Source organism: Neoarius graeffei, chromosome 20 (genome assembly GCF_027579695.1).
Source record: "Neoarius graeffei isolate fNeoGra1 chromosome 20, fNeoGra1.pri, whole genome shotgun sequence".
NCBI classification, from domain to species: Eukaryota; Metazoa; Chordata; class Actinopteri; order Siluriformes; family Ariidae; genus Neoarius; species Neoarius graeffei.
The window spans coordinates 57,120,290-57,144,700 of NC_083588.1; positions in this window are offsets into that span (position 1 = coordinate 57,120,290).

Sequence of the window (24,411 nt, forward strand, 5' to 3'; positions counted from 1 at the left end):
ATTCTCTTCTGGATCATCCAAATGCTCTCTAGCAAACTTCAGACGGGCCTGGACATGTACTGGCTTAAGCAGGGGGACACGTCTGGCACTGCAGGATTTGAGTCCCTGGCGGCGTAGTGTGTTACTGATGGTAGCCTTTGTTACTTTGGTCCCAGCTCTCTGCAGGTCATTCACTAGGTCCCCCCGTGTGGTTCTGGGATTTTTGCTCACCGTTCTTGTGATCATTTTGACCCCATGGGGTGAGATCTTGCGTGGAGCCCCAGATCGAGGGAGATTATCAGTGGTCTTGTATGTCTTCCATTTTCTAATAATTGCACCCACAGTTGATTTCTTCACACCAAGCTGCTTACTTATTGCAGATTCAGTCTTCCCAGCCTGGTGCAGGCCTACAATTTTGTTTCTGGTGTCCTTTGACAGCTCTTTTCGTCTTGGCCATAGTGGAGTTTGGAGTGTGACTGTTTGAGGTTGTGGACAGGTGTCTTTTATACCGATAACGAGTTCAAACAGGTGCCATTAATACAGGTAACGAGTGGAGGACAGAGGAACCTCTTAAAGAAGAAGTTACAGGTCTGTGAGAGCCAGAAATCTTGCTTGTTTGTAGGTGACCAAATACTTACCATATTTTACCAAGGAATTTACCAATTAATTCATTAAAAATCCTACAATGTGATTTCCTGGTTTCTTTCCCCCCATTCTGTCTCTCATAGTTGAGGTATACCTATGATGAAAATTACAGGCCTCTCTCATCGTTTTAAGTGGGAGAACTTGCACAATTGGTGACTGACTGACTGACGAAATACTTTTTTGCCCCACTGTACATGCTAGCATCTCTCAAATAGACAGACAGACAGACAGACACGAGTGGGAAATACACCACTTTTCATCCAAGCTCCATCCGGGACATGGGGAGCCAAAACCGTGACATAACTCTCTATATATCACTCGTGAGGAAATTGATGAATTGTTTTGATAAATTTGGGGACATTTTGCTTGTGACTGTGTCTATGCAATAAAAAGAAAATCACACGTTGGCTTGAAGACATGAAGTTTATCTTTTCGTGTTGAAAAACTTGCATTTTTCATGCAGAATATGTCACGGATCTCAGTGACAAATTTAAATAATATTGGCTGGGGTTGAGTGGTATATCGGATATATTCCATTCAGCTAGCATGATACTAAATGAGTCAAAGATGAGTAGCTGAATGGAATATATCTGATAGACCACAAAAAACAGCCATTATTATTATTATTATTATTATTATTATTATTATTATTATTACTATTATTGTAATACATTCCTTTCAGATGCTAAACATATATTTCTCTTTCAAAATTCTCTCAAAATCTTCCGTGTTTAACAAAATAAACCTGGCGGCCATGTTTGTTCACAAATTGTCCCAGTCGCTCACTAGCGCGGAAGTTTTACATCTCTGACGTGTGACGTCATGTTGTCTTGACAACCATGCAATATCATAAACCATATCCAATGCTCATTCTCCATTGGGTAGCGTGATGTAATACACATAGGATAAGCGATATGCTCACAATATTGCATGGTATTGAACCAATTGAATGAAACCTGCTAGCAGGGAATATACAGTGCCTTGAAAAAGTGTTCATACCCCTTGAACATTTTCACATTTTTCCACCTTACAACCACGAACTTAAAAGTTTTTTATTGAGATTTTATATGATAGACCAACACAGAGTAGCACATAATTGTGAAGTGAAATGAAAATGATAAATGGTCTTCAAAATTTTAAATTAAAAAAAATCTGAAAAATGTGGTGTGCATTAGTATTGAGCCCCCCTGCGTCAATACTTTGTAGAGCCACCTTTTGCTGCAATTACAACTGCAAGTCTTTTGTGGTATGTCTCTACCAGCTTTGCACATCTAGACACTGAAATTTTTGCCCATTCTTTGCAAAATAGCTCAAGCTCAGCCAGATTGGATGGAGAGCGTCTGTGAACAGCAATTTTCAAGTCTTGCCACAGATGCTCAATGGAATTTAGGTCTGGACTTTGACTGGGCCATTCTAACACATGAATATTCTTTGATCTAAACCATTCCATTGTAGCTCTGGCTGTATGTTTAGGGTCATTGTCTTGCTGGAAGGTGAATCTCCTTCCCAGTCTCAAGTCTTTTGCGGCCTCCAACAGGTTTTCTTCCAGGATTGCCCTGTATTTAGCTCCATCCATCTTCCCATCAACTCTGACCAGCTTCCCTGTCCCTGCTGAAGAAAAGCATCCCCATAGCATGATGCTGCCACCACCATGTTTCACAGTGGGGATGGTGTGTGCAGGGTGATGAGCAGTGTTAGTTTTCCGCCACACATAGCGCTTTGCATTTAGGCCAAAAAGTTCAACTTTGGTCTCATCTGACCAAAGCACCTTCTTCCACATGTTTGCTGTGTCCCCTACATGGCTTCTTATGCCTGTCTTTCAACAATGGCTTTCTTCTTGCCACTCTTCCAAAAAGGCCAGATTTGTGGAGTGTATGACTTATAGTTGTCCTGTGCACAGATTCTCCCACCTGAGCTGTGGATTTCTGCAGCTCCTCCAGAGTGATCATGGGCCTCTCGGCTGCTTCTCTGACCAGTGGTCTCCTTGCTCGCTCTGTCAGTTTAGGTGGACGGCCATGTCTTGGTAGGTCTGCAGTTGTGCCATACTTTTTCCGTTTTTGAATGATGGATTGAACAGTGCTTCTTGAGATGTTCAGAGCCTGGGATATTTTTTTTTATAACCTAACCCTGCTTTAAACTTCTCAAGAACTTTATCCCTGACCTGTCTGGTGAGTTCTTTGGTCTTCATGATGCTGTTTGTTCTTCAGTGTTCTCTAACAAACCACTGAGGCCTTCACAGAACAAGTGTATTTATGCTGAGAGTAAATTGCACACAGTAGGACTCTTAACTAATTAGATGACTTCTGAAGGCAGTTGATTGCACTGGATTGTATTTAGAGGTATCAGAGGACAGGGGGCTGAATACTAATGCACACCACATTTTTCAGATTTTTATTTGTTTAAAATTTTGAAGATCATTTATCATTTTCGTTTCACTTCACAATTATGTGCTACTCTGTGTTGGTCTATCACATAAAATCTCAATAAAAAACTTTTAAGTTTGTGGTTGTAAGGTGGAAAAATGTGAAAAAGTTCAAGGGGTATGAATACTTTTTCAAGGCACTGTAACACATGTTTTTATTCCATTGAAAAAGTGTCCTGTATGGATAATAATTCCTGATATTTCACTCCGATGATGTCACTCCCGGTGTTTTCGCACTGACTAGACATGTGTTGTCAAAACGGCAAACCAATTCAAAATTAAAATTCTTTTGATTAACTGACTTTTTTTGTGGATGCGTCCAAATAATATCAAGAGGATTACACTGTGGTGCAAAGATATGAAGTTTATCTTCTTGTGTTGAAAAACATTTTCATGCATTCACTTTGTTTACTCATGAATATGTTCACCACTTGAAGATAAACTTCATATCTTCATGCAACTGTGTAATATCCTCTCTCTCTCTCTCAAATTATATATATATATATATATATATATATATATGCTGATGAAACGGCATATGAATTCCCACACTGATGCATCAATAGGTTCAATGAAATTTCTCATCCCATCCCTCATTCTCATTATCCCTAGCTGCTTTATCCTGTTCTACAGGGTCGCAGGCAAGCTGGAGCCTATCCCAGCTGACTATGGGCGAAAGGCGGGGTACACCCTGGACAAGTCGCCAGGTCATCACAGGGCTGACACATAGACACAGACAACCATTCACACTCACATTCACACCTACGCTCAATTTAGAGTCACCAGTTAACCTAACCTGCATGTCTTTGGGGGAAACCGGAGCACCCGGAGGAAACCCACGCGGACAACACGCAAACTCCGTACAGAAAGGCCCTCACCGGCCACGGGGCTCGAACCCGGACCTTCTTCTTGTGAGGCGACAGCGCTAACCACTACACCACCGTGCCGCCCTGGATGAAATTTGAGTTTATTAAATATAGGCCAAGGCTGAAAAAAAAAAAAAAGACAGCAATAGAAACAATTAAAGTCATCCAAAATCATTACATGGAAGAGAATGATGTGATTAAACTGGGATAGGTAAATGCAGGAAAAACAAGAGAATAAAGAAAATGCAAACAAAGCAATTTGGTAAGACCTTGCAAGGAGCCTAAAGAAGTCTTTACATCGTCCTAGTGATGAGATTCTCAAGCAGAAAGATGTGCGTGGATGCTGTACATAACAATCATCATCATACAATCTTTATTGCATTAAAACTGCTGGATTTTTTTGTGCATTTTTTTCTCCAGTGTAGATTAAGAGTTTTAATAACTTTTTTGTTGAGGACAGTGTGTCTCTTCACTTTCATTGTTATCTTCATTTAACATGATTCTGAAATTTAAAATAAATTATGAAGTATTTTAAAATGTTAATTACCATCATGTCTTAAGGTCTTAACAAATTTACAAAAGTGAAATTTTCATTTCAATATTCCATTAATTCTTTAAGTTACGACTATTGTTTTATTGTAGGAATATTATCCAAAATTCCAAGGATATAAAACACTTTCTTAGTTGTTCAATTCTGACATCGAAACTCATTCACAAAATTTACAGACGCCTTATGAATTTTCTTGGTATAAGAGTTTAAATGGCTCCTGAGCAAGACAAATGTAATCAATCAGGATTAAGTGAGAGCAACAAACTAAACCAGCCATAAAAATGCCAAAATGAAAAAGAGGAGCAAACCTATGAAATAATAAATGAATTAAACATTTTTCATACTTTTCCCCCACACACATACAGACAGAAATTCAATTAGTACCAAGTATGGTACATTGATTTTGCTCTATGTTGGATTTACTGTAATTATTTTGCCAATTTGGCATCTGTTAGTTACCACAAGTGTGTGCTTTGATAAGCTAGACAGTGTAACAAGGGAATTGTTTATGATTTGGCATCCTTTCCACATGAGGAACTCAACTACAACACAGCTTTGGGAGGAATTAAACACTTAACATATCACCCCTGTACCCCCCACACCCCCCACACCCTCATATATTATATGAAGGAAAGATTGTACAAATTCCAGCACATGAAAAATATATTTTAAAATAGGGTTTGGGCAATAGAATGAAAATATCATATCATGACTCTCAAGGGCCTTTCTACAATACGCAATTAAGCAATATTGCACAATACATGGTAGAGTGCATACCTTCACTAAGCCACATCGTATTGACATCAAAATCAAATCACTTGAACCGAGGATAATGCTAAAGCTGTCCACCAAATTTCATCCAAATCCATTCACTACTTTTTGAGTTATGTTGGGAACAAACAAACAAATGGAGGTGAAACCATAACTTTATCCAACAAAGTTATGAATATCGAGTAACTGATGTTTCGGATTCAACATGGCCAAATAATTTTGCTCCATGGACAGAAACAGATCACAAAAAAAAGCCACACTTGCTGACAGCCCATTGGCTAGCTAGCTTACAATGATTTGTACAGTTCTGTACAATATCCCAGCCTATCCCAGCTGACTATGGGTGAGAAGCGGGGTACACCCTAGACAAGTCACCAGATCATCACAGGGCTGACACATAGAGACAAACAACCATTCACACTCACATTCACACCTACGGTCAATTTAGAGTCACCAATTAGCCTAACCTGCATGTCTTTGGACTGTGGGGGAAACCGGAGCACCCGGAGGAAACCCACGCAGGCACACCACACAGAAAGGCCCTCATTGGCCACTGGGCTCGAACCCAGGACCTTCTTGCAGTGAGGTGACAGTGCTAACCACTACACCACCATGCTGCCATCCAGAGCTTCCATCACTTGATAGTCTGATAATATTTGCATGTTATTTATATTAACCTTCAGGGGCGATTCTAGCATCTGATCTTTGGGGGTGCTTAGCCCCCAGAGCTGACAGAGGCACCTGGCTTGAACGACAGTGTTTCCACATTTAGACTAGACTTAACTAGACAAGAAGACTAGACTAGACAAGACTAGACTTATGCAATGTTTTAACAGAAGCTGACCCAATAAACTATGATATCTACACATTTACAACCACTGACAAATATTTACGTTATATTTTTAACTAAACAGGACCTACTACTGCATTTATAATGTTGGAGCTATTCATTTTGAACAGTGGTAATTGTTAATTAATGTGCTATTGTGTATTGTGTAATAATAGTGTGTATTATGATTTTACATTAGTTTACATTAGTTTATATTTTTTGTTGATAAGCATGATAAGAATGATAAGCAAACGTAAACGCTATGTTACATTAAATAAAATTGACTAACACACGGTGGTCTAGCACCGTAGCACTCGTACAGCTCTGCACAAAAGTATCTCGATATGGATGATAAATGTCATTTTTATCATTCTGTTCATAGACCAGGGAACATCAATATTGCATTATGCATATTATTGTGTTGTGTTTAACAATTGTAATTCCAGTCCGTACCTTCACATCTCGCTATGCCAGTAATACTCAGGTGCTACTTCGAGTTCCTCATCGCCGTGGAATCCAGTTAAAAAAACACCATGTCGTAGCAAGCACTCGCGCAGACAGGCAACCCAATCAGAGGGGACGCAAGGAGGAGAGGGATTTTACTGGTCATAGAACTATCACGTAACAGGTGAATTCAAGAACACACACACGTCCGCGCACACATTCATTGCGCAGTGCGCAAGGGCACTTATTTCTGAAAATTACGCCCAAAAGCAGTGTTTTTGAGGGTGCTGAGCTAGGAGGTGCTGAGCTCATTTTTGGGGGTGCTTGAGCACCCCCAAAAATAGGCTAAACATGCCCCTGTTAACCTTTATATCAAAGGGGGGAAAAACTAAAGTTTTTTACATGCACCCAATGCCGGGGTGGCCCTATATTTAGCCGGGACCATCCCTGGCCCAAACCATCAATGGTGGCCTGCTTGGAGCATGGGGAAAATAATTTTCACTAATTTTGGTCACTGATCTTATTCTTGCATTAATCATCAATTCAACTGCACTCTGCATTTTCACATGGCAGCCCAGACGCCGACAGCATCGCAGCAGATTAAACAGGCGCTACCAAATAAGGAAATTCTCCCCTCCCCTCTATTGCAGTTGGTTTGGTCCAAGACTCCTCCTCTGTATTGCGGGGAACTTAAACAACATTGGCGCGAAACAGCGCGCGTCAGTGATGGAGGGCAGAAAGAGGCCAGGTGGAACCGAAAGGGCGAAGCTTAAAAAAAGGAAGGAGGTGGCAGCAAAATGTGCCAAATTGACAGATATGTTCTCAAGACCAGCTGGTAGGTTACGAAAGATATGGAGTATGATAACCCTGTTTGTCGATTTTATCAGTCTATGCTAGGCCTATAATGTGTCGATAGTTTGCGATGTCAATTCAGCTTTTTGATGTCATGTGAAATCTCGCAATTTACACGGTATAGATGTGGTGTATGTCTTAATTCTAAGAAGAACCGGACATTGCTTTACATCCCAGTTATTAACAATTTTAGATGAACAGGTCCCAAATGTGCTGTTGCACGTTATTTCCTCATCCAGCCTATTTCATCTCGCTGTCACACCGTGCATTTCCACAGGCGTGCGCACATTGTGGTTATGAACACATAGGCCTAGAAGTCATATCTGATGTTAAATAATTGTTGTTAAATATATAACTTAGAAGAGGTGTATGCGTATGCCAATATTCTAAGCAGAATCGAACACTTGCTTTAGCCTACATTTCATTTAACCATTTTTGAGTTGCCTAATGCGCCCTCACGCTTTATCTGCCGGTTGTTGAGGACCCAGCATTGTTGATTTGCCATTATTTTCGAGGCGTATGCGGCATGTAATGCACAAGCATTGGTTCAAATGCACGCGAGAACCTATATTGTTAAAGTGAAGTGAAGTTTACCTGAATTTAAACCAAATAAAAAGCATTGTGAAAGAACAGTTATTTGTTTTATCTTTTTTAATGTACTCAAATTCCTCCTCCATTTCAAAGTGGCCTGAATGTGAATTAAACTCCCGGACTGAAAACAGGGCCCACTCCGGCCCTGCATGCACCTCATCACATCTTTCCATAATTGTGTCAGGGAGATTGTCTGGAATCTGACAATATCAGAACCATGATGTTCGGATGGCTTGGCAATTTGCAAAAAAAAAAAAAAAAGTGCTTAGTACCTAATGGAAACAAAGGTCATTGTTTCATTTGCTGTAATTTCAAAACCAGATTGCTTGACATTGCATTAATCACACAGAGAACAACTGTTCTTGGAAAGGACAATTTATTCTGATCTGTTGTGCCTGTGAGAGAATTTTGTCTCTAACTTGCACTTTAGAGCTTCAGAACATGTTGGGATTCCCATAAACTTTGTCTCTGGAAGCACCAAAAGGTGTGAAGATCCCCATATCTGTAGCCACGGTAAGCTTCCTTTGATCCATTGTTGACTAGTTTATGCTGTGTTCACACTTATACCGGTACGAAAGTGGTATAACTGTATCGATATAAAGTATACCGGTACAGTTTAGTGCATCTGTCCACACTAGCGAGAAATGTTTGCGGTTTTCTTTCATGGTAGTTGAAATGCGCGTGCGCAAAATGTTTCCGTGGTTACCGAGTAACTTCCTTCCGAGAATATGGCGGATGAAACGACGTGTGTGTGCTTTTTGTTGTCAATGTACAGTCTGTATTTCTGGTGGTCATTTATTCAGTCGAATCGTATAAACGCGCGAGGCAGTTGAGAAAGAAACAAAGAAAACGAATCTCCCTTTCTCCCCCTCACTTGCTCCCTCTTCCCTTCCCTTCCCTTTCTCTCCCTTTTCCCCTCTTCCTCCTTTCTTCCTCCCTCCCTCCCTCCCTCCCCCCCCATGTAGCTCCACGGTCGTTTTGAGCCATTTTGACGTTTTATTTACAGCTGGAAAGCACGTGCGTATTGTATTGTATGAATAACCCGGAAGACGTAGGAATGGTTCATTGCGCTTGCGCATTATATTTGTATCGATACAGAACCACTTCATCTGTCCACACTACAGCGAAGCGCTACAGTACCGATACTGTACCGGTACGAAACCCATACATTTGTGGCTTTCGTACCGATACAGTTATACCGCTACAGTACCGGTATAGTTGCTAGTGTGGACAGGTGTTGCGGTACGAAAGTAGTTTCGTATCGGTACAAAATCCCTAGTGTGGACAGGGTATTGGAAAGACTGCTCTCCCATTTCCATATTTTATGGCCACACACACACACACACACACACACAGATACACAAACATTGAGTTTAAATGCTTAGGGGAGCTTGTGTGTATGTGATCATTTTGTGTTCTCCACCACTGATAATCATTGTAAAGGCATTTCGCGTGACAAACATAGACTTGTCATTAAGTCTTACCTTTAGAATGTCATATGGTAAATGCAAGTATGTCTGTTTTCTTTTGAAAAATAGTGGGAAATAAGTTTTAGCGGCAGCATGGTGGTGTAGTGGTTAGCGCTGTCGCCTCACAGCAAGAAGGTCCGGGTTCAAGCCCCGTGGCTGGCGAGGGCCTTTCTGTGCGGAGTTTGCATGTTGTCCGCGTGGGTTTCCTCCGGGTGCTCCGGTTTCCCCCACAGTCCAAAGACATGCAGGTTAGGTTAAAGTGCCATTCCACCATTGGATGTATTCTTTGGCATAAAATACAATATAGTTTATGACAACATGACTAGACAGAGAAATCTTTTAGCTTCAAAATGAGATATCAAACATAATTTTTTGACAACGACAAGTATATTAATTTTGCGACCAAAGTCACCTACCCTTTTAATTTCCACGCGGTAGTGAAATGTGATGTCATCGGCAGGTTCCCCTTCTTGTGTACCACGTGTCGGTCTATTTTTAGACCAGGAAACCCCCAAAGTGAGAGTCATTTCTCCTCGCATATGGGGGCCAAAAAAATTGCGAAAAATTTTGAGTTAATCTTTCAGTTAGCTAGATTTATTGGTATTAGCTAGATTTATTGGTATTATTTTTATCGCGTTCTATCCGCCATTGCTTATAATATGTGCCACGTCACACGTCACGTGGTACACAAGAAGGGGAACCTGCCGATGACATCACGCGCAGAAATTAAAAGGGTAGGTGACTTTGGTCGCAAAATTAATATACTTGTCGTTGTCAAAAAATTATGTTTGATATATCATTTTGAAGCTAAAAGATTTCTCTATCTAGTGATACCATTTATATATGTTGTCAAAATATATTGTATTTTATGCCAAAGAATACATCCAATGGTGGAATGGCACTTTAACTGGTGACTCTAAATTGACCGTAGGTGTGAATGTGAGTGTGAATGGTTGTCTGTGTCTATGTGTCAGCCCTGCGATGACCTGGCGACTTGTCCAGGGTGTACCCCGCCTTTCGCCCGTAGTCAGCTGGGATAGGCTCCAGCTTGCCTGCGACCCTGTACAGGATAAAGCGGCTAGAGATGATGAGATGAGATAAGTTTTAGCCAATGAGGAGTCCCATATTGGGGCAGTCATTCAGAAGTCTGTGTTTCAAACAAAGAAGGTCCTTTTACAATGATTTTAATAGGAGCTGCCATTCTGTTTTGGAATGGTCCTGGGGTGGTCCTAGGGTGGGTCTTCCAAAAAGGGACTTGATTTAAAAACTAATGTAAGAAACTTGGACTTCAGTGTTTTTTTTTTTCCAGGAATCACTCACGCTTGCAATAAAATCACTTTAAGGCAACTTCTTTGGCTACTTTTGAGATACAGACTTCCATGACAAACCTTGTGAACTGATTTTGACTTTGTGACATATTCAACTGAGGCCCACTTTACACGGGGACGGTCTGAAACAAAAACGCAAAAGTCCGTTTTCGTTCTCACTTTTTTCCGCGTCTACACGACCGTTTTCAAGGAGGAAATCTGCGTCTATACGGTGACGCATAAATGTGTGGAATTCAATTGGATGTGCATGCCAGGCGGCTAGGTGGTGCTGTGAAAGACCTCCGCTATGTCTGCACGCATGCGCAACATCTTCCGTCTTGTCTGATCTGCACATCTGCGCCGCGAAAACTTTGACTACTCTGGCTATGGTAAGTAAGAAAGTAAGTAAAAAAGTAAGAGCATGCTATACCCGCCTCTGTTCATTAACGGTATATGTGCAGATTCGGTATAGATGTTCGAAGGACTCCTGGACGTTTATTAAAGCTGCCAGAGCAGCTTGAAGGTCCGTTGGATCGATGTAATCAGACATGCTCTTACTTTTTTACTTACTTTCTTACTTCCCGGGCTGGCATGTACAGTATATGACATATGTATGACGTAAACGCGTACCCGACGTGAGCAGATCCGAGCAGAGTTTCGCGTATTGGGTAGTTTAGACGGATATGCAACGGGGGCTGTTTTTAACTTATCCACTCTGGAAGGCGTTTTCAATTTTTTCCGTTTTTCAGCCTCGGAAACGCCGTCCCCGTGTAGACGAAAGGCACTTCCGATAAAATATTTAGTCGTTTTTACCCGACAGCGTCCTCGTGTAAACGGGCCCTCAGAGGCAAGAGCGTGAAAATGAGTGAAGAAATTAGGAAAATGATTACTTCAGGAGTTCGATCTGTATTCCTAATGTGATTACTTCAGTATGTACAAATACCGTATAAATGTGATTAGAATCATTAGGAAGTTCTGGTTCTGCTCTTTCTTGTGATATCTGGTCTATGTCTTTGCAGTGACGGGTTCATGAGTAATTCATGAGTAAACAAGAGTAATGGGGGTGGAAAAGGATGCAGAGCTGTATGCAGTTTGTAACCATGTTTAGATTTGATGTAAATTATTTAAAATTATTTTTTCTCGCCAACACTCCATTGCATAGACAAGCATCTATCATCGTTGGAAAGGTCAAGTCATGCTGTTTCATATGGTATGCAAATCACTTTGCTCTGGGGAAGATTTCTTGAGCAATTCAACCGAGAATATGGGACATGAATTTGGATACGATCGGTGTCAAGCAGGTTCATAGGGTTAAACGCAACTGTTGTCACTTGCAATAAAACAGCTGTAAACAGTTGTTCCCTCCCCAGCCTCCTTGGTTTCTCTATCTTGAAATTAATAACATGCACACAGAGCTTGTTATGTTATGGAATCAAAATCACAAGCCTTTCTGCCATGAAGACATTTCCATGACTTTCCCATGTTCCTATACATTTCCAAATCATTTTTGTTCTCGTTTTCTTAATAGAAAATTAATATCAGAACATTTTAAATGATAGCTTTATCTTTTCCTGTTACAAAGTGCTGACACTGGAGACTCCTTCTGTAAATTGCAGAATGCAGGTTATATATGTATGTGTATATAACTAATGATGAGGGGTCATCCATAATTTTCATCATTATCACGAGTGGAACAGGATAAAGCGGCTACAGATAATGAGATGAGATGAGACAAACCGTACGTGGGGGGGAGGGGGTTAATGACCAGGCGTACACTTTTTAAAAATGAAAAAACGATGATCCATCAATGTGCGAATCAGCGGCCGCCATGTTAAAAATTTCGCGCCACATTGGTGTTGCCAGCTAGCTCTACACGCTTTCTTTCTTCAATACAACAATGGCTGACCCAGATTTTGACCGCATTTACAAATTTGTGAATAGCATAAATACCGCTATTCACAAGACTCCTTCAAACAAGTACGAGCAGTTTTTAAACATTTATTGTTTCCTGCATTCATCTGAGAAGCGGCAGGAGGCAGTTAGGGCAGGACAGGCTGCTTGGAAAGAATCAAAAATGAACGTTTCAAAGCCAAAAGGCAACAGCTCCCCTTAAAAAGACAGTTCCTAATCTTCAATAATCAGACCCTCCAGGATTTCACAATGTTGCGATTTGCAACTTCAACGCAAATTCAACCAATCCCCGCGAATTCAGGGCGGTGTTGCAATTATATCCAATCACCGCAACTTTCCCACAAATTTGACCAATCGTTGGCGTCGTCTTGAGGTGACGTCGACAAACTTGCAAGTGCATTTTGGTGGGTTTTGAACATATTTTGGGCTGGAAAACGTCAGCAGTATCTGGCAACACTGCTTACTTCCGTGTATACATTCAAGAGAAGCAGCATGTGCGAGTCAGTGTTTATATAGGCTTAAATTCTGTTACTGAAAGCGTGTTATGTTTACAGTGAAGGACTGTGTGCACTTTACATTATTTTTTTACTTAATACCAGAAATTAATGGATGCCAACATTTTTGCCAAAATGGTATTTTATTTTCCATTGTTTAGGCAGCTTCAGCATCATACTGTGAGATTCTGTTCATTTTTTTTTCTTCTATGAAGCCTGAGCCATTTATTTTATTAGTTTATAATTATTGTTTAATTTAGTCTTCAGGAGAGACTGCCTGCACACAGTACTAGTATTAATAGGTTTTTTTTTCTTACATGAAAGCTGAGGCATTTCTATTATATTTTAAGGTAACTTCATGTTGTGCTGTGAGGTTCTATGCACTTTAACTTTTGAACCAACAGGTGCTTTTGGATAAAGGCCCGGTCCCACTGCACTTACGGATGCAAAGAGGATGTAAAACGTAAAAAAATCTTTGCCATCCGTTGGAAAATGCTATGCATCCGTTGTGTACTCATTGCATACGTGCTTCATACGCTCTATCCATCGAGCATCCGTCCACTGTGATTTCATCCGCGCAAAAACTTTTGAGCTGCACAAAACTTTTAGAACGGATGAACTTTCCGCCGTGTATAATGTAAATCCGCGACATATACGAGCAACAAACGTTCTATGTCCGTTATCATCCGTTAAACGTCTGCTGTATCCTCTCTGCATCCTCTGGGCATCCTCGCAACTCACATCCGCTGCAGCTGAAAACGGAAAGAGGGAGGAAAGATAAGGTACATGAAACGTCTATTCATCGTTAGTAGCACGGAAATAGAAAGGATGTAAGCGTATGCATCTCGTATATAAAGTATTCAAAACGGACAAAGCGTTTATATCTGGGATGTATCTCGTATATTTAGGATGTCTGGAGTATGTCTAGAGTATGTAGAAGGACACCTAGCGGACAATCGATATTTTGTATAAAAAGGGGGAGAAAATCATCTGGATCTCAGTAGAGATGTATCGATGTAGCCGCCAGCACGTCTTTCCGCTTTATGCTGACGGCGTGCATGCTGCATCCCTTTATATCCGCGGAGCAGACGCAATTCATACCCCCCGCATGCGCAGTGAACGGTCTGCATCCGATATACATCCGCGCAACATCCCCTTTGTTTCCGTTAGGCGTACGTGATGCATCCCCTTCATCCGCTATGCATCTGCTCTTTCTGCTATGCGTCCGCTTCTCAGTTATCACCGGTAACCCCTTCAGAGCTGTCATCCACTTCCATCCGCTTTCATCCGCTAGGCCTCCTATGAACATGCGTTTAACATCCCCGCTATATACTACCCACATCCGTTCTTTTCTGTTCTGTTTTCGCAAATTTTCGCCAATTTTTGTCCATTTCTGGAGTGGATGAAAACGGATAGAGCCACCCCCGAAATTTTGCTTGTCCGCTGTGTCCTTTTTGCCTACGTTTTGTGTCCATCGGCCAGTGGGACCGGGCCTTAAGTAAAGCCTATTTTTCTGCATTTTTGTAGTCTTGGTAATCTTTTATATTGGTAAAGTTGTTTATAGGACCATTTCTCAGTGTCTGTTTTTTTAATCAAAAATAACTTAATATTTAACATATCACTCAATTTTAATCACAAAAAGAGAAAATCGCAACAATTTCTCACAACTTTCACTTCCTCCTGCAATGTAATTGCAACAAAAACCTAAAAAACACCGCAACTTTCATCGCAATTTTTTGGAAAAAAACCCCGCAACAGACATTTTAGCCAGCAACAATCACAAAAAAGGCCCGCGAAATCCTGGGGGGACTGAAAAAATGAATTGCCTGCTTTCTATGAAAACTTCTGGACCCGTCTTGTGTCTTCTTTTCTTCTCTTGTGAATCTTTGTATCGTCCTGTCATCCGATTTTAATAAAAAGTAATACAAGACATGGTTTTATTTTGAATTCCTATTCCACGTAGATCCATCATTTTTTTTGTCCGCTAATGTACACTTTGGGGGGCGGAGGGGGTTGCTCAAAAGTCTACTCTTTGTAGACTCATGATAATGATAAAAATTATGGATGACCCCTTAGCATAGCTGTAGTGTTCCTTGGTGTTCCCTAGTAATAAACCAGAATTCCTTGAAGCTTCTGCAGGGGCTTTTCCATCAGATCAAGCTCAGATGTTCATTGCACTCATGAATAAAAGGAACTGGTAGGTGGGTAATGGATAAAGAGAGAGAGAGAAGACAGAAAGCCTTAATATATATCTCTCGAAACATCTTTCAGTGTGCGAATTATTTATATTGTTATCAGGAATTTCCTTACAAAGAAAAAAATCAAAGTACAAAAAACTGTGAAGCTGGCTGAAAGTCAGACAAGATGAAAAAAATGACCGGAGGAAACATGATGCAAAAGAAAACACGGCAGATGAAAGCCATTTAGCTGGTATTCTGGGAAATATTCCCCTTCAGGCATTTTTTTTTTAATTAAAGCTGCCCCAAATCAAGCTGATGAGGGCAGAACGGGACTGGGTTTGCTGGTGGAACTGCGTTCTCGCACGGCTCAATCCGCTCATGAATATTCATGATTTCAAAAAAAGCAATTATCTCCTCAGCCGGTTCGGAGTCCATCAGCTGCAAGACGATACCTGCATGTGTGTGACTGAAATTGTAATTATGTTACTGTCGGCCATAGCGTCTGGGCAAAAGAAGGCTGCAGGCTCCTTTGGTTTTGTAACTTTTTCAGGTAGTTTGTGAGCTGCAGCCCGATTTCTTTCTTTCTTTCTTTCTTTCTTTCTTTCTTTCTTTCTTTCGCTCACTTTGAAACGAGATCACAGTGATGAAATGCCAATGACACGAAAGGATGCTGGAAATTATAGCCAACATTATGACTGGTAATTAAAACAGATGATAGCAAGCCATCAAAGAATTATCCAGATGTTCTCGTTAGTGGAATATGTATTCAATATGCGTACAGTCATGATGACCGATAAATCACTGTAAGAGTATGGGTATGCAAAATGAAAGAGCTGAAATATGAGAGAGAGAGATGTATGGATGGAGAGAGAACACTGTAGGACACATAGAGGACAGACTGAAGTTCTGTGGCTGTAAACTCTCATCATTATTCTTCATAAAGTCGTGGTGAGATAGTACGTATCTGTGAAACTAAGCATGCGAGAAGTGCACAGAGACCTTATTCAAGCAAAGGTGCAAAGATTATCAAGGCTGAAGTATGGCTTCCTTTTTTTTTTTTTAGCTCATCCAGCGACAGGCCAGGCCGGATAAGCTTAAAGGAACAGTCCACCGTATTTCCATAATGAAATATGTTCTTATCTGACTTGAGACGAGCTGATCCGTACCTCTCCGAGCTTTGCGCGACCTCCCAGTCAGTCAGACGCGCTGTCACTCCTGTTAGCAATGTAGCTAGGCTCAGCATGGCCAATGGTATTTTTGGGAGCTGTAGTTAGATGCGACCAAACTCTTCCACGTTTTTCCTGTTTACATAGGTTTATATGACCAGTGACATGACAAAGTTCAGTTACATAAATTGAAACGTGGCGATTTTCTATGCTATGGAAAGTCCGCACTATAATGACAGGTGTACTAAGACCTTCTGCGCGCTTCGACAGCGCATTGATACCTTCACAGGCCCATGGTAAAACTGCACTTCCAGGAGGGGCTGCCGTCTGCCTCCTGAGCCGGCCAAGAGCGCTCCTCGTCGGGCACGGCCAGGCGGGTGAATGCCCTGGTCCGTCCGCCCTGTCTAAAAAGAATGGTACAACTCGAGCCCCATGGTAAAACTGGGACTTTGTCATTTTTTCAGCCTAAGGCCCATGGTAAAACTAGGACTGTCATTTTTCCGCATGAGGCCCATGGTAAAACCACACTTCCAGGAGGGGCTGCCGTCTGCCTCCCAAGCCGGCCGAGAGCGCTCCTCGTCGGGCACGGCCAGGCGGGCGAATGCCCTGGTCCGTCCGCCCTGTCTAAAAAAAAATGGTACAACTCTGAGTGAAGGTATCAATGCACTGTCGAAGCGCGCAGAAGGTGTTAGTACGCCTGTCATTATAGTGCGGACTTTCCATAGCATAGAAAATCGCTACGTTTCAATTTGTGTAACTGAACTTTGTTTCATGTCACTGGTCATATAAACCTACGTAAACAGGAAAAACGTGGAAGAGTTTGGTCGCATCTAACTACAGCCCCAAAAAATACCATTGGCCATACTGAGCCTAGCTACATTGCTAACAGGAGTGACAGCGCGTCTGACTGACTGGGAGGTCTCACAAAGCTCGGAGAGGTATGGATCAGCTCGTCTCAATTCAGAGAAGAACATATTTCATTATGGAAATACGGTGGACTGTTCCTTTAAGCGATCACGCATTGTCTGTCCACAATTTACAAAAATTGCTACTCCTCTTACAAGATTGATCGGATTTCGATCAAACTCGCGTACAATGTTCCCCTGGTGGGTGTGCATAAACCTTGTCAAGATGGTAGCACCACCTGTCATATTTATGATTTTATGGGCGTCTGAAATTTTGGGGTGACTCGTCACGTTAAACGCTATTCTTCGTAAACTGCTGGGGCGTTTTTGCTGAAACTCACCCAGAAGACTCTAAAGACACATTCTAACAAGAGTTGCTCACCAGGTGGCGCCACCTGCCGTGGACGAGGCTACAAAGGAGTCATATGCCATTTCATGAAAATTCTGACTCCTCCTACAGGAGTGATCAGATTTTGATTAAACTCATATGGAATGTTCCCCAGGTTGGTGTGTATAAAAATTGTCAAGATGGTACTGCCACCTGTCATATTTAACATTTTAAGGGCATTTGAAAATTTTGGGTGACTCATCACACCAATCACTACTGTTCGTAAACTGCCAGGACGTTTTCACTGAAACTCACCCAGAAGACTCTAAAGACATTTTCCAACAAGAGTTACTCGCCAGGTGGTGCCACTTGCTATTGTTGCGGCTAGGGGTCATATGCAATTTCACAAAAATCACTACTCCTCCTACAGGATTGATCGGATTTCAAACTCACACACAACAACAGTAACTGGTATGAGCTCCAGCCTCATTGAGGCTTTTTTTTTTTGAGAGACAATAGTACAAACTCCTCCACTGCATTCCCTGGAAATAAAAGAAAGAATCACAAACGAGTGAAGTTAAACAAATGGAAGAATGTTAATAAAAGCTGTCTTATACATTGTACAATGGTGCTGTGGAATTCTAGATTCTGATTGGTCGGAAGGTGTTGATTAATTTTCTGGTAGTAATTCCAGCTGCTGGTCAAATCACAGATTTTTATTGACCTGCCATTATTTGTTGTATTTCGTCTTTTCACTTGTGTCATCATTGTCACTTCTTTTCATGCAACTGATTGTATGGACCAGACTTGTTTCCTGGGTGACCAAGAAAATGGAGAAGCTCGCTCTGGCCATGCGGAGGTTTCCAGACACTGCTTTTCTATCTATATGTGTGTGTTAACAAATAGATAATAAAAAGCAAAGGGGCTGTGCTACTCTATCATAGAGTGGTGATATGTTGTCAAGATATCACAGAAACAAAACCCATATGCAATGTGTCAGCGCTTTTTTGATGAAGCACGGAGATGAAACGCACCCGAGTGCCCGGCCAGAACTTTTCTGCCAGAGAAAAACGCATCTGGACACACACCTTAACATTATACAGTATTGTGCAAAAGTCTAGGCACCTTATTTTTTTTTTCATACAAACTTTGTTATAGATTTCTATTTTATGACTATGTTGGGGCAGCACGGTGGTGTAGTGGTTAGCGCTGTCGCCTCACAGCAAGAAGGTCCGGGTTCGAGCCCCGTGGCTGGCGAGGGCCTTTCTGTGCGGAGTTTGCATGTTCTCCCCGTGTCCACGTGGGTTTCCTCCGGGTGCTCCGGTTTCCCCCACAGTCCAAAGACATGCAGGTTAGGTTAACTGGTGACTCTAAATTGAGCGTAGGTGTGAATGTGAGTGTGAATGGTTGTCTGTGTCTATGTGTCAGCCCTGTGATGACCTGGCGACTTGTCCAGGGTGTACCCCGCCTTTCGCCCGTAGTCAGCTGGGATAGGCTCCAGCTTGCCTGCGACCCTGTAGAATAGGATAAAGCGGCTAGAGATAATGAGATGAGATGAGATGAGACTTCTATGTTATCGAGTCAAAACATTACAAAAACATTTTAGGGTTCTAAACGGTCGGGGGGTTCCAGCGCAAAATTAAATCTTACAGGAGAAAAAAAGTTTGTATCTGAGCAGCATATTCCATAAGAGAGCACTTTTCAGATTAAAAAAGAAAACATAATGAAGGCTGCTGGGTTTTGGTGCAAAATGAAGAAGTGAGTGTGACAGTCAAAGTGTCCAGAAGAACTGTGGCTGGTTCTGTAAGATGCTCAGTAAAGCCTACAGCTCATTTCCGCATAAAACTGCACTCATTGGACCTCAGACTACCATTTTTTTTAAAGCAAAGGGTCGTCTCACACCAAATATCGACTTCGTTTAATTTATTATGGCTTACTGATTACTGTTTAGAGTATTTTTATGTTGAAACATTTCATTTCATTATTTTTAAGCTATTTTTGGTTGACAGCATTTCCTCACATGTGCCTCAGACTTTTGCACAGTACTGTACATGAAGAAATTTCTGTGGTGTAAGAGGAATAAAACATTTCAGGGTATACTGGAAAAATAACTTCGTAGCTGTGACAGTAACACTGTTTTGCATCAGGTCACACCACAACACTGTCAGTGAATATTTATACAAGTGCTGCCAGGCAAAACAAACCTCATCCAGTAGCACTTATGATTAATATGAAGGAAGATCTTATCTCATCTCATTATCTGTAGCTGCTTTATCCTGTTCTATAGGGTCGCAGGCAAGCTGGAGCCTATCCCAGCTGACTACGGGCGAAAGGCGGGGTACACCCTGGACAAGTCGCCAGGTCATCACAGGGCTGACACATAGACACAGACAACCATTCACACTCACATTCACACCTACGGTCAATTTAGAGTCACCAGTTAACCTAACCTGCATGTCTTTGGACTGTGGGGGAAACCGGAGCACCCGGAGGAAACCCACGCGGACACGGGGAGAACATGCAAACTCCACACAGAAAGGCCCTCGCCGGCCACGGGGCTCGAACCCGGACCTTCTTGCTGTGAGGCGACAGCGCTAACCACTACACCACCGTGCCACCCTATGAAGGAAGATATCGCGAAAAAAAAATAGGTACCCTATGGGTACATGTGGCTACTGCTTATAAATAAAATAGTTTTCTGATACCACGTTCATACAGTAAATATAGCACATATATTTACTCTATGATGCAGTCACCACAAAAATGACGCGTAATCCAAAAATGAACAATTTAAAAATCACAGAAGTAAAATATACCAAGTGTCTGTACTTTATATTATTCTACTCTTAGCTCTTACAGTTTTAGAAACTGAAACCTCTGAACCGAGGCTGACATACACACGCTGTCACCATGACCCAAACTCTTATTTCTTGGAAATGGCCCAGCGCTAGAGTTCAGTGGAACGCACTTTCCTTCTGTAATAAGCATAACATGTCTGAAAGTGATTTCTTTTGTCCATTTATTTCAAATGGTGAACCGAATTGTATACACTCACCGGCCATTTTAATTGGAACACATCTATGCACAGTGTGCGATTGTTACACTCTTACACTACCGTTCAAAAGTTTGGGGTCACCCAGACAATTTTGTGTTTTCCATGAAAAGTCACACTTTTATTTCCCACCATAAGTTGTAAAATGAATAGAAAATATAGTCAAGACATTTTTCTGGCCATTTTGAGCATTTAATCGACCCCACAAATGTGATGCTCCAGAAACTCAATCTGCTCAAAGGAAGGTCAGTTTTATAGCTTCTCTAAAGAGCTAAACTGTTTTCAGCTGTGCTAACATGATTGTACAAGGGTTTTCTAATCATCCATTAGCCTTCTGAGGCAATGAGCAAACACATTGTACCATTAGAACCAGGGCTTTGAACCAGAATTTTTTTCCTATTGGTTCGTTCCGAACAGAAAAGTAATTTTAACGTTTCCGGTTTTGGGTTCCACCATTAAATAGACGTTCCTGAACCGGTTAGAACAAAAAAATTTTGTTCCCGGAACGGTTAATTATGTTCCCTGTCGGCTGTTTAACAAATGGCTATAAAATTATGTCTCTGTCTCATCCAGCTTAAGCCAAATGTAGGCTAATTCTATTACAACCTTCATTAAATAAGACAAGAAATAATTCAAAACAATTATTATTTCAAATGTTGGCGATTTGGATTCTCAGTATGTCTTCCCATCTACACAAACAGAAAAAGTGCCAAAAATGAAAGAGAATTCGTTTAGTGTGTTACCAAAGGCTAGTCAGGCCCTATGCATTGATAGGCTAACAGAGGTTAATGTCATTTAATGTTCGCGAGCCTCACATTAACGTGGACAAATATATTGATATCGTGTTTGAAATTGACGTTTTTGAATAACGATAGACTGCAATATTTACCTCTTATTTAAGATGTGGAGACGTGATAGTAGTCCACCCTCCCACTCTCTCCATTCAGTCAGCGAACGTCACACAGGAAGTGAACCCCAGCGGGTCATAGAAACTTGCGCAGGAGAAGAATGACTTTTTTATTTGTAGGCTACGGAAACTTTGAGGAACGAAATAAAAACCGGTTACCATTATTTTTAATAAGCGTTTCTGTTCCGGAACATAAAAAATAATAAAGTTTCTGGTTTTGTTTCTGTTCCATGTGAAATAGAAAAAGTTCCTGGTTTTCGTTTTCGTTCCTTGAACCGGTTCAAAGCCCTGATTAGAACACTGGAGTGATAGTTGCTGGAAATGGGCCTCTATACACCTATGGAGATATTGCACCAAAAACCAGACATTTGCAGCTAGAATAGTCATTTACCACATTAGCAATGTATAGAGTGGATTTCTGATTAGTTTAAAGCGATCTTCATTGAAAAGAACAGTGCTTTTCTTTCAAAAATAAGGACATTTCAAAGTGACCCCAAACTTTTGAACGGTAGTGTACATTCTTACAGCGCCTCTATATGAGGCAGTAGACACAACAAAAGCAATTTTGACCCTTTTGGTGACCTTGACCAGATGACCCTCAAAATTTTGGAGGTTCTATTTGATACCAATGACCATCCATCCTGAAAGTTTCATGAAGATTGATCCAGCCCTTTTCCCGTTAATTAACAAAAAAACAAAGAAACCTGACCAAAAACAATACCTCGCCCCCGGTGGACTCCGTCCCGGGCAAGATAATAATCTTGGCTGGCGTTGAGCGGTATATCAGATATATTCCATTCAGCTAGCATGATATTGAACGAGTCGAAGACAAAAAAAAAAGCCAATATTATTATTATCCATACACATTCCTTTTGGTGTTGAGCACGTCTTTCTCTATCAAAGTTCTCTCAAAATCTTCCGTATTTAATGAAGCAAACCTGGCGGCCATGTTTATTTACAAATTGTCCCAGTTGCTCGCTAGCACGGAAGTTTTACATCTCCGATGTGTGACATCATGTTGTCTTGACAACCATGCAATATCATAAACCATATTCAATGCTCATTCTCCATTGGGTAGAGTGACGTAATACATGTAGGATAAGCGATACGCTAACAATATTGCATGCTATCAAACCAAATGAATGGAACCTGCTAGAAGGGAATAGAGCATGCTTTTATTCCATCGAAAAAGTGTTTTGGATGTATAATTTCCTATAACAGCACACACCCTAAGTGTTTCGTTCCTTACTAATGACAACTACACCATAATCCCTCAAACATTATCTAGTATGACAATAATACCGGTACATCTCTAGGATAAATGATAATCAAGTGTCTTGCATGATTACGTTGTAGTGAGCTATCGAGATATAAACTGTAGACACAAATACAAAAAGCTAACAGCAGATTTTGCCGCAGTAGGTCACTCAAGTCTGTGCGCGTGCACTTGAATTAACTACATGATGCGTTATGATAAACATTACTTTATGAAACTTTATAAACTACTCAATGTTTTGAAATACGCTTCAAGTCAACGACGGAAAAGAGAAGAAATATATCAAGTAGTATATGCTTTGAAATTGTCGTCAAGTTGTACTTATATTACATCACAACTCTAAGAAGTACCCACACACACACACACAAAAAAAACCTCCCTCATTATCTCATTATATTCATCAGCAGAGGGTTGTTTTCTCTTCATTTATACTGTTTAGTAGCAGGAATGACTTTGTTAGCAGGGAAGGCAAAAACAAGCATTATAAATGTGTATATTTTCCTCAATCTGTTGCTTTATGGTACACAGTTATGGATATAAGCACGCACATGCACACACTCACACACTTACTTGAATATTGGCCATCTGGATCACCACCCTGCAGACTTCTCCAATCTGCCAGCTCAACAGGTCGGACATTAAACCCTCACACACACACACACACACACACACACACACACACACAGCAATACGAGAGTAAGAGGAAGCTTTAAAGACACGCAAGCAGGGAAGAGAATACGGAGCACAGTGTGTAGACTGGCAACATGCTCTACAATCTGCCACCTTAACAAGTCATACATTCACTTTCCACTTGGCACAAACACACACACACACACACACACACACACTGCAGTGTGTCCTCTTGCCCTCTGGATTGACCTGACTGATTCACCTTAATGCTCTGGTCTGTTATTCTCAAGTTTCCAGTCCATTAGGACCCTTTTCTAAGAATCCGACATAAACACACAAGGAAAAACGGATAGAAAGAAAAGATGAAATCAAGAGATGAGAGAGAGGACTGGAGGGCGTGGTATTGGTATTGCAGAGTGTTACACAGACGGAGAATTGGAGTAGATGAGGATAAAGCGAAGCTCGTCGTCTCTCACATTTAGCTCTCTCATTATATCAGTGCATTTCAACATGCTCCACAAGGGCACCTTCACATTTTTCTTCTGTTTTCATACCTGATGAATGACCCATACTGAAATTGACGTATGCTGGGAAGCGAAAGACCATACAGTGGGGCAAAAAAGTATTTAGTCAGCCACCAATTGTGCAAGTTCTCCCACTTAAAAAGATGAGAGAGGCCTGTAATTTTCATCATAGGTACACTTCAACTATGAGAGACAGAATGGGGGGAAAGAATCCAGGAAATCACGTTGTAAGATTTTTAATTAATTAATTGGTAAATTCCTTGGTCAAATAAGTATTTGGTCACCTACAAACAAGCAAGATTTCTGGCTCTCG